At 34.2% G+C, this 13791-nt stretch overlaps 1 pseudogene; it reads right to left on the bottom strand.

The window, feature by feature from the left end:
* Positions 1 to 496: 496 nt before the first annotated feature.
* LOC114281954 (trimethyltridecatetraene synthase-like) lies at positions 497 to 13517 on the bottom strand (annotated as a pseudogene).
* Positions 13518 to 13791: the final 274 nt, after the last annotated feature.

Here is a 13791-nt window from a genome sequence, read left to right on the forward strand (position 1 = left end):
GTGTGTTTGGATCGTGACAGATACACACCTGATTTTTGACATAATACACAAAGTAATTGCCCTCGATACTTGAACCTATAACCTTAAGGGCATGTTTGACTGGGTGGATTAGAGCATGGGATTGGGATTATTAATTCATGGGCCCAATTATCCTAGGTTTGTTTTACCATTTTGGTTTAGGATTATTAATCCAATGGATAATTAATCCAATAAATTTGTAGGATTATTAGTAATGGGGGGTAGGGGTGGGATTATTAATCCAATTGATATTAATCCAATTGGATAGTGAATACTACACTAATTTAATAGGATTATTAATACTTCACTATTAGTCTTGTGAATTAAACATGACCTAAGGTTATTAGGCCAAAATAAATTAATAATACAAATGAGCTAAAAGCCAAGGCTCACTTAATAGAGTTTAATTGAATCTACTACAGCTTAGATAATAATGCATCAACAACAAATATTACCAAGATAAAAGACACGAAAATTATTAATTGTACAGATGAGCTGAAAGTCGAGGCTCAGTGACCACAACAATTTTAACCTTTCGATGTGTTGTCAATCCATACTCTTCTTCCATGTCTACATCTTCGGGCTTCAGGTTATCGGGTAATTTCCAATTAAATCCATGCAACAAGTTAGCCAAAGTCGCTTTAACCAACTTTAGTCCAAGGTTATAGGCCGGGCACATCCTTTTACCCGAACCAAAAGGCAATAGCTCAAAATGTTGTCCCTTCACATCAATCTCTTTCCCTACGAACCTTTCTGGGTTAAACACTTCAGGTTCGTCCCAGTATTTAGAGTCTCTAGCAATGCCCCATGCATTTATGAAAATAGTTGTTCCTTTAGGAATGTCGTAACCAGCAACATTGCAATCTTCAATGGAATAGTGTGGTACAAGCAATGTAGCTGCAGGATGTAACCTCATAGTCTCGTTTGCAATTAAGTTAATGTAAGGAAGTTGTTGTGGGATGTCTTTCTCTTCCACCCATCTATCTCTCCCAATGACTCTATCTAGCTCTTCTGTTGCTTTCCTCAAGAATTGTGGTTGTTTTACAAGTTCGGATATTGCCCATTCCACAGTTACTGATGAGGTATCCGTGCCACCAGCTATTGGGTCCTGAAATCAATGAAGAAAGCAAAAGAATTGTCACTAGATAAAATAGAATAAGTACTCTATAAACACAGAAGTCAGTTATGGAACTGAACACAATATATATAGACGAATAAGGTTTTCACAAACAAAACACACTAAGAGTATTAGCATCAACTTTGCTATACTAGTCTTGGGGATATATTAGCTAGACAATGTCTAAAAACACTCTTGCATCAGACTAGCTACAGCAAAACAAATTTTGACATTGTTATAGTAAATCATTGATTTTTCGGATTAAAAAAAAAAAAAAAAACTTTTGCATTTTATATTTTGATTGGTTTCTATTTTTATAACATAACTAGGTTGTATGTGGATAGGATGACAAAACCTTATTAGACCGGACAAAAAATGAGACAGTGAACTTCAAAATTAGAATTTTAAATGGAAATGTTACAATGCGTACTCCGTATCGTAAGAAGTTGTAAATTTTTGTGATGAAATAAATAAGTGTAGTTACAGAGAGTGTGTTGTAAGAAAATTCTTAATTACGACTTTTTACAGTTATGTTATTGGTATTGTGATTTTAGTATTTTTTTTTAAAACAAAAAGTTATAATTTTTGTGATAAGAAAAATTATATTATTTTGCGATATGTTAATAAACTTGTATAGTCTAATCATAAAAAGAAATCCCATATACACATTTTTAAGGATCACTACAAGAAAAAACAATTTTGGCGATTAAATTTTTAGCCGCCAAAAGTCCATTTTTAGTCGCCAAAAGTCGACTTTTTAGTTTCCCCGACTAAATTTTTTAGTCGCCGGTTTTGTCGCGAAAACATGGTCGCCGGAGGTATTAACGACTAAAAAAGTTTTAGTCGGCAAAAAACAGGTCTTTAGCGACTAAAGTTTTGGTCGCCAATAGTCAATTACACTTTTTAAAATTATACATTTAGCGACTAATCTTTTAGTCGCCAATAGTCAATGAATCGCCGACTAAACCGTTTAGTCGCCAAAAGAAACACTTTTGGCGACCAATAATTTTAGTCGCCAAAGGTTGTTCTGTGAAAAAAAAAATACTAACTTTTTTGTTTTTTCTGATATTTGAACCACCAACCTTCCACATTCTAAACCTTTAGCAACACACTCTCTCCACTATGCCACTATAAGACCACATGAATATATATGCAACATATATTATTTATATACTATATTGACCCGTATTAATATAAAACTATATATATAAACATAATTATTTTTATTCAATATAATTTATGTAAAAAATAAATTATTTACTAAAAAAAAAATGAGAACACTTTTGGCGACTAAATCTGTTTTTTAGCCGCTAAAAAAATTAATTCCCGCCTAAAAATAACCACTTTTGGCGACTAAACTTATTTTTTGTTGCCAAAACCTCCACTTTTGGCGACTAAACTGAATTTTATAATATCCTTATGTGGATATTATGATGAATATCCACATATTCTCAAAGCATTAACATTAAACATTCAATTACATGGATCATTTACTGAAATGTTAGAAAAGGTTCATAATATTGCTTTAATTTATCGTGTTCATTATAAATGTATGCAAACCAATTTAAATGTTCATGCCTTACACAAAAGCCCTAAAGATAAAACTTTATTAATACAAAGCAGTAGTAGTGGTGAATCCAATATTAATATTCCCCAAATGATTTAATGAAAGAATATAGATTTACCTGACCAATGGGTTACTGTCAATGAAAATTACAAACACAATCAACAACAATCTTCAATTCAAGATATTCAAGATATTCAACAATACAATGATGGTTCTGTCCGAATTAAATTTAATCGAAGTCAATCATCTAGGCATAGTACATCTAGTGTCCCTACTGAAATTACAACTGAAGATGAAATATTTAATACTCCTTTATTTAGAAAAAATAGTCAAATACATCTTGGTCAAACTAACCAAACTTTCCAAAATAAACTAAAAGGAATTGATAATTCCACCACTTCCCAGATTAGTAAACCTGTTTATACTACTCCCACACATTTACCAGAAGAAGACGTCGCTTCAAACACTTCTCCAACTCAAACTGATTTTGAAGAATTTATACCTCCGGTAAATCCTCAACTAATGAAAATCAAAAGAGATTTTACTCCTGATTTAGATAAGTTACTTATTGATTTTAGATCCAAAGAAAATAAGGCTAAAAGACATGCTTATCGTGCTAAATATGATTCTACTCAGCAATCCAAAATAACTAGAAAATGGTATGATTTTATGGTTCAATATAGTTTTGAATTATCTTTCTTTGAATACCTGGAAACATATTACAAAAAGGTTAACACAATCACAAAACATAAATGGAAAACTTCTTCTAATACTTCTGTTAGCTCTAATCATCCTCCATTAGAAAATATAATTATTGATCATCAAGGTTCTGAAGTTCCAGCCTCTCCCTTTAAATTACCTGGCACTGACCCTGAAATTAAAAAAATTATTGAACAAAACAATTATACTAATCAATGTTTAAAAACCATTGGTAAACAATTAGATAAATTAGAAATTAATTTAGATGAACAATCTGCCAAATCTACTAAATCCTTAGATCAACCTTTACTTAATCTTCCTAGTCATCGTTCTAAACGAACTAGCCTAATTACTAATGATCAATCTACTGTCAAAGTCATTGAACATTTATTTACTAAGTTAACTCCAAATAATACTTCTACATCCAAAGATAAAGGTCTTACTGTTTTAAATCAACGAACTCTTGATACTGTTTCTAATCAATCTGACACTGATACTACTGATAATGAAATAAATCAATTAGCCCAATAATTTCAATCTTCTAATCTTAATAAAATTCATTATCCCAAAGTTAATCCTCACATTACCAAAAATTGGTATTCTCGACCTACTCCACCTGATCTCCAATTTGAAGAAACTAATCTTAATAATCAATTTTTTGTTTCTGCTAAAAAATTATACGAATGGAACATTGATGGTCTCAGTGAAGATCAGATCCTTCAAAAATTAAATCATTTATCTATGGTCGCCAATAGCTATCTCAGTAATTATCTCCAATATTCTCAACCTGAAATTGTCTCTTTAATTACCTCTGGTTTCACTGGTATGCTCAAATCTTGGTGGGAAAAATACCTTACTGAAGAACAACGTGACTCAATCATTTATGCTAATCAAACTGATGAAAATGGTCTACCTATTTTTGATGAAACTATTGGATGTTGTCACCCTGACGGAATTAATCAATTAATCTATACCATCGTCCGACACTTTATATATAGAAATGAAGGAGATGGATTACGAAATCAAAAGGACATAAATTTGAACAAAACTGGAATGTATGCACAAAACAAATATTAAAACACAGGCAAGAAAATATTACATTAAAAATATTAAAACTTACAATTACAATAGCAGTACCAGTACAAGGTGTTGGTTTCACTCAGAGCTCTTGGATTTCTTTTTTCAGAATATGGTTTCTAAGAATTTCCAAGTCTTTCGAATGAGTTCAACTTGATTACAATATATACAAAATAAAGAAAAGAAAAGTAGCAATTGACTGATGAACGCAGCTGGCAGCGCATGGGGTAAAGCAGATGCTGTCGGTTGCTTTCGGCTGATTGATTGAATAGTTGAGCAGCTTTAGACAAAAGTTGACTAGGTGAATAGTGGCAGTGAACAGTAACTTTTACTATTCATCACTTTCGGTGGAACATGTGAATAATGGAATCAATATAAATACAAATTGGCAGCTTTTCTCAAAAGAGTATTGACTGAAGCTAATTTGTATCTATATGGAATCCAATGTTGATTATGCAAACGGATCCTGAGCATCTTGAAACTCGGGTCCTGAACATTGATTGGTTGATTCTTTAAAAGAGTGGGCATGTTCTGATCCTTCTTCTGAACTGTCTGAATCGGTGGATTGGGTTTTAGCTTGATTCAAAAGTTGATGGGCTAACTGGATCATATCTTCTTTGGATGACTTGGATTTACTCTTAGACTTGACCTTGGGCTGAGTAGGAGGTGAATTGGGCTTTTCTTTTACCTTGGACTTTGATTTGGGCTTTGATTAGGCTGGTTGGGCAGCAACAGCTTTGGACTTTGATTTGAATGATTTGGGCTTGGAACCACTGGATGAGGGGCTTCCAAGGTTGACTGGAGGAAGACTGGGCTGACTTCCTTGAGTAATTACAGCAGTTGGGTTCTGCTGGGCTTTAGCAAGAGCAGGAGTTGGAGCATGCTGATCAGGCGGGAATTCTTCCTGAACAATTTCAAGAATTCTGGGCACATTGAACTTTACCCACCATTTGACTGTGTGTTGGCGAATGATGATGTTATCATCAATTCCATAGTGCCATTTGAATACCCATGGAATTTTATATTTGGAAATAAAAATTAACAATAATGGAAATTGTCGTTGGTGAGCAGTAAATGGATAAACAGAGGCAAAATAATTAACTATTGTATGGAGATCATCAGGGAGGATATCGGAAATGGCACCATAGTGAGTCCACCATCTCAGAAACCAGGTAGGTAATTCAGATTTAAATTTTTGATCAAATGAGATGAACCAAGAATGACTGAAGGTTTCATTTTGGTACAAGAAAATCTTGAACCAAGCATCAACATAATCATGGTAATTATATTGGATGGGATAACCAGGTAAATCACGAAGCTGATTAGGATTACCCCATTCAGCCATGGAAACAATGTTGTGAATATAAATTGAATGATATAGGATCTTGTAAGCATAGGTTCGATCCTGGATTGGTTTGATCAAAATTGAATGGTGATGGAGTAGAATGTCTTTGTAATAGGAAAGGGTTTTGTCTGGATGTGAAAGGGTGAAATGGCATCCAGAGCCAAAATGGAATTTAGCAATGTCATTAATGGTTTGATTTTTTTGGTGACTGGGTTCTTTGTAGAACAGGTTAGTAACATGGGAATTGGTGTACTCAGATCGGGATGGCTTAATGGGGTTAATTGGGAATGGAGTAACTGAAACTGAATGGCTACTTGCAAAGGGATCGGCAGCCAATGCAGATGAGTAATCAGGACGATAGATGTTACCAAGAGTTTGGTAACGGTTAACCATTTCAAGTGAATGAGATTGGGTGACTGACTCCAAAGGAGGAGGGACAATAAGTTAATTAGGTTTACTGGAAGATGGACCCAAAGCCTTGGAGAGAGGCCTTGGACGAGACATCTGTGGAGAAAGAAACAATGGTTAGCAGCCAGAAAAAAGATCTAAATAATCTTGATGGCGATGTAAACAGTTGAAGTTGTGAGCAAGTAAATTGCGACGGGCTTGAATCTGATGGTAATTGATATATTGGGCTCGTTTGGTAGTTGGTCTGGCGAGTTTAAGGCGGTGAATACGATGGGTAAGTTGTTTAATTTGGGTTTTGAAATAGGTAATTCGGGATTTATGGTAGGAAGTAAATGGTGCAGTCATCCCTTACCCCCCTGTAAAAATTCCGGGGTAAGAAAATCAGGCAGAGAATTTTGGCAACCAGGTATATAGGTAATATCAAAATCAAAAATGCTTAAAATGGATTACCAACGGGCAAAAATTTGTTTACTAGCAAGATTTTGAACATCTTTTTCCAAAACATATTTAGCAGATTTGCAATCAACACGAAGTAAAAATTTTTGGTTTAAAATATCATCTTGAAATTTTTGAATACATAGAACAGTAGATAAAATTTCTTTTTTAATAGTACTATAATTTAATTGTGCTTGATTCCAGACACCAGAATGATAGCGAACAATTTGTTCAGATGATTGAGGAGTGACCTTCTGAAGAAGAATGCCGCCATAACCAATGTCAGAGGCATCAGTTTGAATGATTTTGAATGAATTTTCAGTAGGAATAGACTTAACATATTGTTTGACTTGTTGAACTATAGAAGTATGAACAGAAGACCAAGGAGGAGGATTATCCTTTAACCTATCAAATAGGGGTTGACAAGTTTTTCTAAGGTCTTTGTAAAATTCAGCTATATAGTTGAGGGAACCTAAAAACCTTTGTAATTGGGTTTTATCGAGAATTTCATCAGGGAATTTGGACGCAAATTCAATAGATCTACTAATGGGCAAAATAGTATTATGATGAATATCATAGCCTAAGAATCTAACTTTAGTTTGAAATAATTTAATTTTAGGAGCAGATATGACAAGACCATGACTTTTAATTGTGTAAAAGAAAGCAGTTAAATGTTTCCAATGTCCACTAATGGATTTGGAAAAAAATTAATATGTCATCAATGTAAACAATGGAAAAATGACTAACTGGGTTGAATATGTCATTCATGATATTTTGAAATTCACTAGGAGCATTTTTTAAACCAAATGGCATGACATTCCATTCATACTGGCCAAAGGGTGTGTTAAATGCAGTTTTATATCTATCTCTAGGATGAATTTGTATTTGCCAAAAACCACTTTTTAAATCGAATTTACTGAAAATAACAGCTTGACTAAGTCGTTTGATTAAATCTTTTTTGTTAGGAATAGGATACCGAATCCATTCTAAAACAGCATTTAAAGGTTTATAATTGATGACCAATCGAGGAACATCGCGTTCTAATTCAGCATTTTTATTAACATAAAAAGCAGGGCAAGACCATGGTGATTTACTTGGATTAATTATGCGATTTTGTAATAATTCATTAATTTCTTTTTTACACATTTCAAGTAATTCATGATTCATTTGAATGGGTCTAGATTTAGTAGGAATTTGTCGTTCATCAAAATTCTTAATATAAGGTAAGGTAACTACATGCTTCTTTCTATGCCAGAAGGCAGTAGGTAAGGTGGAACAAACAGTTGATTCAAGTTTTAATTTGAAATCATTGATTTGAGAAATCAAAACTGGATCAGTTAATTGTTGGTCAATGCGTTTATAATTAATTTCTTCTTTAAGAAAATTTAAATGCCGAGTCAAACGACTAATTGTATAAGAAATAGAACAATCTTTTAATTGATTTAATGCTAACATTTCAGGAGGAGATAAGAATTTAAAAGTAACAGGTTGACCTAAAACATGTGTAGTTATTCCTGTATTAGTTGTAGTAAATGGATATAACAAATATATAAATGGGGAACCTAAGATAATTTTATCAGTCATATTTGTAACTAAAACAAAAGAGGTTTTAAAACATACATTGTCTTGGCAAACATGAACTTTAGGTAATTTATATTTGATATGCATTTTACTACCATTAGCAGAAGTTAATTTCTCGTGACATTTTTCATAATATGTAGTAGGAAGTAATCCTTCTTGTATACAATTTAAATCAGCACCAGTATCAATTAAAGCAATTAGTTCTAATTCAAAATCATTGATAATTATTTTGATTTTAGAATACCATTTTTGAATGTAAAGTTTATTAATTAGACTTAACCGTTTTTCTTCTGGATTGTTGGATGGAGATTGGTGTGATCGATTATCAAATAACAAATTATCAGGATTAGTGGGATCAGAATCATGTTCAGATTCATGGGGAGATTCTTGATCATTAGTGTGGAAATTATCAAGACTTTTATTAAGTTTTAAAGTAATAATTTCGTCTTCTAATTTTTTATCTTTAGTTTGTAATTCTTTAATGGTTTGTTTAATTTGATTGATTTCTTGTTGTAAATCTTGTAATGTAACTTCTTTTTGTTTATGTTTAAATTTATCTAAGGTTTTGGATAAAGTAATTATGGGTTTATCAAACTTAGGTTTAGTATCTGAATGGATTAATAAAGATTTTAGTTTATCAATATATTTTTGTTTTAATTTAGGATCATCCAATTTACTAATTAGGTCAATAAGAGCAGATTCTTCTTGAGTATGTTTTGTAAGAACAGTAATTTGTTTAACTGGTTTGCAACAAACATCATTACATCCGATATTAATATTGTTATCAGAATCTTCACTAGGCGATTGGTAATTAGATGAAGTATCAGGATGATCAGAAGAAGAGGAACTACTAATAGATTGATTTAATTGAAGAATTTCATATAATTGATTTTTGGAGTTATCATCAATTTGGAGTTGGTTAACTTTATCTTTGAGTTTTTGTTTTTCTTTGCATTTATTTGAATAATGACCTTTTGGACCACAGTTATAACAAGTAATATCTTTGGTAGATTTAGATTTCGATTTCGGATGTGATTTGGATTTATAATACTTCTTTTTAGGTTTAGTATAGAATTTATCATTGAATTTGGAAGGAGAATAATTCTTTTTATATTTACTAGAATATTTGTATGATGATTTATAGTGATCCCGGGTTTACCCTTGTTGAACAGTGATCCGGACATGTGTCCGTGGATGTTGGTAGTTGTTTATTGTCTTGCTTGCATCCTTTTTCTTCGTATTTGAGTTATAGGATGTGTTGGGCAGGTTTGTTACAGGTTGGTTGTGTTTGGGAGCCTAGTGTTGCTGCTCAGATTTTTGGACCTTCGCTCGAGCGAGGAGTTGGTCGCTCGAGCGAGAGTTGAGTTCGTGTCTGGTGGGTCGAGCCAGAGTGGCTTCGCTCGAGCGAGCGATGGCGTCTGGTTCTGGACCTGAGAGTTGTGTTTCTTGGCTCGAGCGAGCGTTTCTTGGCTCGAGCGGTCTGGTTTGTTCTTCGCTCGAGCGAGATGTCTGTCGCTCGAGCGTGCTTTTGGTTACAGACCTGAGGGTTTGAGTTGTTGGCTCAAGCAAGCATTCCTTCGCTCGAGCGCACTTTTGAGTTTTTGGCTCGAGCGAGAGTTCCTTGGCTCGAGCGAGAGTTTCTGTGTCTGGTCGCTCGAGCGACCAAGTCTTCGCTCGAGCGAGAGTGTTTTATATCAGCAGACAGTAGCGTTTTGAAACATCACTTTTTCACTTTATTTTTATTTCAAACCCTTGATCCGAGACACTCTCTCTCTAAACTTACACTCTCTCTAGGATTTGATCTCCCTTGAGTGTGAATCTAGCCTAGGGCCTTTGTTAAAAAGATAGAGGGCGTTGAGAGCTTTGTTTTAATTTAAAAAAGTTTGGATTTGGAGCACGTTGATCTTTGAGTTTTCATCTCCTTTTTGGCTCAAACTTCGAGGTAGGGATATCCTACTCCTCTCTATGGATTTTGTCTTTAAATTTTAGTATTTTGAGATGTTGGGGTTGGTTTGGTAATTTTGTGAAAGTTTGGGGCTTTTGTGCAATTTTACAAAAGTTGGGGGTTTTATTCATAATAAACCTAGATGCATGTTTGGCATAGAGAAATGGAATAAATGTTGAATCATTGATGAAAATGGGACCTAAGGGTTGAAATGGTAATTATGGATAACGACCTAATTACATTGTTTGATTAATTGGGATAATTAATTGTGAGAAATGAGGAAATGAAATGTTGATTGAATATCCATTGTGCATTTATTTTCTGTTTTAGAAATAACTGCTTTGGGCTATCGGTGGAGGATAGTCGTGATTGTTGTAGACAATGCATGATGATTAGGCAAACGGAAACTAATCAATGGAATGTGTCATGGAATTTGACGGTTGATAGAATACATTAACTGTATGTATTGAGTGATTGTATATAGAACCATTGTGTTTGTATACGTTATGTGTAGAGGAGGAGATGGGGGATGTACTCCGCGGTTTAGGGGAAGATGGGGGATGTACCTCTAAACCGGATAGTGTTGGGAGAAGATAGGGGATGAACTCCGTAGATACAGCTCATATGCTTGTCTAGAGAAGTGAAGATAGAGCTTATATGCTTATCTTTGTGAAATGTGGATATAGCTTATATGCTTATCTGTGAATGTGGATATTGTTGTTATACATATCTGTTGTAGAATGTGGATATAGCTTATTTGCTTATCTGATAAAGTGGATAGTGTTGTTATACATATCTGTTGAGAATGTGAGTAGTGCTTATATGCCTATCCGTTGAAAAAGGGAAAATGAAAGGTAACTTGGACTCATAAGTCGTATGACATAAATATGTGATTTATGTGAATGTATCAGTGTTGGCCATCTATCAATTGCTAATATTTTAGTCATTATTCATGGTTGGCTTAGTGTATTTCTACTGGGCTGTGGCTCACCCTATATGGGAATATCATTTTCAGGTACAGGTAGCATGCCACCTCCAAGGACATAGCTTGGGAGGCTAGAGGCGGACACACTTTTGTCGTTTTACTTTTTGATGTATTACATGTAAATTCAAGCCAATGGCTTAATGTGTATGAGTTAATACTCTTTTGTTGTAACCAAGTGTTAACTTGGAAAGCTGTAAGCCCATAGGGCATTTGCTTTTGTTGTTAACATGTAATACTTATGTAATAGAATTCTGATGTAATGGAAGAACGTGGAACTTTTACATATCAATGCATGTCTTATTTGATGGGTTTATTGTTATTATTTTGAGGGCGTTACATGATTTATGTTTATGTTTGTGTGATTTCCTACGGGAAGGTGCAACAGGAGGTAAACCATATTGTTCACAAAAATTGCCTAATTCATATTTAGCTTTATGTTTATCTTTATTAGCTTTTTGACTAAGTTTAAGATCAATACACATTTTTAATCATTCTTTTTGAATAGTACTAATTATATCACCATATGTTAAATTATCGTATTCAATAACGCCAGTGGGTTGACTAAGAACATCTCTAATTTTATGAGCAAATAAGCTAGGTAATCCATTAATAAATTTTTCTTTCCAAAATGATTTAGTACAGTCTTCTCTTAACATAACTCGAGAGGTAAATACATCCTTATACCATCTAAAATCACTTAAGGTTGGACAGGTAAGATTACTAAGTTGTTCATGTATACGAGAATATATATTTGTAGGGGTACCGCCAACTGTACACTTTTAGCTACTAAATTTTTTTTAGTAGCCAAAAAGCTTCACTTTTGGCTACAAAATTTATTTTTGTCAGTAAAACACGTATAATCGGTGACCAAACTATTTTTTAGTCGCCAAAACCTATACTTTTGGCTACTAAATTTTTTTAGTAGCCAAAAACCTTCACTTTTGGCTACTAAAATTTTTTTAGTCGCTAAAACCCATATAATTGGCGACTAAACTGATTTTTAGTCGCCAATAACTACACATTTGGCTACTAAACTGTTTTAGTCGCCAAAAGTCTTCACTTTGGCTACTAATTCCATTTTAGTCGCCAATTCTGTTACTTTCAACGACGAAAATTCTATTTTTAGTCGCCAATTCTGCTTTTTCTTATAGTGGATATACATAATAAACATTCGCTTTAGGAATACATACATGCCAACATTTATATGTCCACTAACCCGGACAATTTTCATGTCATTTGCAGAGCCATAAAAGCTGCAAATCTAGTTAGTAGATGAAAATATTTGTGTGCAATATGATATCTTTAAAAGAGAATACCTGTATTAACCCCTTGACACAATCACTAGTGAGTTTAACCTCAAGATTAGGATCATCAGCAAGCTTCAAAACTACATCCACAACATCTTTAGCAACAAAATCCTTATCCCCTGCCTTTCTAGCCTTATGATCATCAATCACATAATTGTGAAACTTGTCCAATTTCCTGTACAAATCCTTCATTCGCTTCACGTAACCCTGCAAGTCCAAGAAGCTAAGCCACGGTATCCAATCTCCGATATTAAACACGCCATTAAGCAAAAATCACTTATCTAACATCTCCCGAAGTTCATCGAGCTTCATTGAGCAATCAGATTTGGATTCGCTAAAGTACTTGTCACCCAGTGCCATCCTGCTCACATTAGTAAGCATGAACCGAGCAAGATGTTCTCTAATGGCAACTTCCTTCCCCGAGAGGGCATAAAGGCGCGAAATAAGAGCGCGCAATTCCTCAACTCGGATATAATCATAGGTGTCGAGTTGCTTAGGGCTAAATAGCTCGTTGAGGTAGATTTTGCGTGCTTGGCGCCAGTATGGCCCATAAGGCGCCCACGTCATGTCGCAAAAGTTATAGCTAGTGTACTTGCCAACAGCGGTTGCAGGGCGGGAAGCAAAAGTTTTACCATGAGTTTTTAGGAATTGTTTCGCCATTTCTGGGGATGAGGCCACCACAACGGGGAAGGAAACGAATTTAAGTTGCATGATTTCGCCGTACTTTTTGGATAACATGTGGAAGGATTGGTGGGGGCTGGAACCAACTAGGTTTAGGTTGCCGATGATCGGCCATGGTTTTGGACCCGGTGGAAGTTTTTTTTGCCGACGGTGGCCGAGATTGATGAGTTTTGAGAGGAGGGTTAGTGTAGCTAGCCATGCTAGGGCTAGAACAGCCCAAGGAGGAGCAACCATTATTGATGATACTTGTTGTGATTATGAAAGTTTGTGGATACCAAGCAATTTATATATAGAGATAATCATGGAACAAAAAACTTTTGATGATCATAGACACAGACTATTCAAAGTTCAATACTACTACGGCTTTCGTTAATGATTTTCATTTTGGACTATTAAGAATGTGATCTTTTGTTAATTCTTTTCTTTTTGGGATAATTGCGGAAAAAGTAGTAACATTACAAAAAAAACTTATGACATTTCGCAACCATTTTTCTCTTTTAGTTTTTACTCTACTTTTTGTTTTAATAAAAGTGAAATTAGTTTCAAAATTTTTAATTTTTTTAGAAATGCAAACAAGGTGTTTTATTTTGTTTCCAAAACAAATTTCACTCACTGTTCCCTCCCTC

Source organism: Camellia sinensis, chromosome 13 (assembly GCF_055761805.1).
Source record: "Camellia sinensis isolate YWXY chromosome 13, ASM5576180v1, whole genome shotgun sequence".
NCBI lineage: Eukaryota > Viridiplantae > Streptophyta > Magnoliopsida > Ericales > Theaceae > Camellia > Camellia sinensis.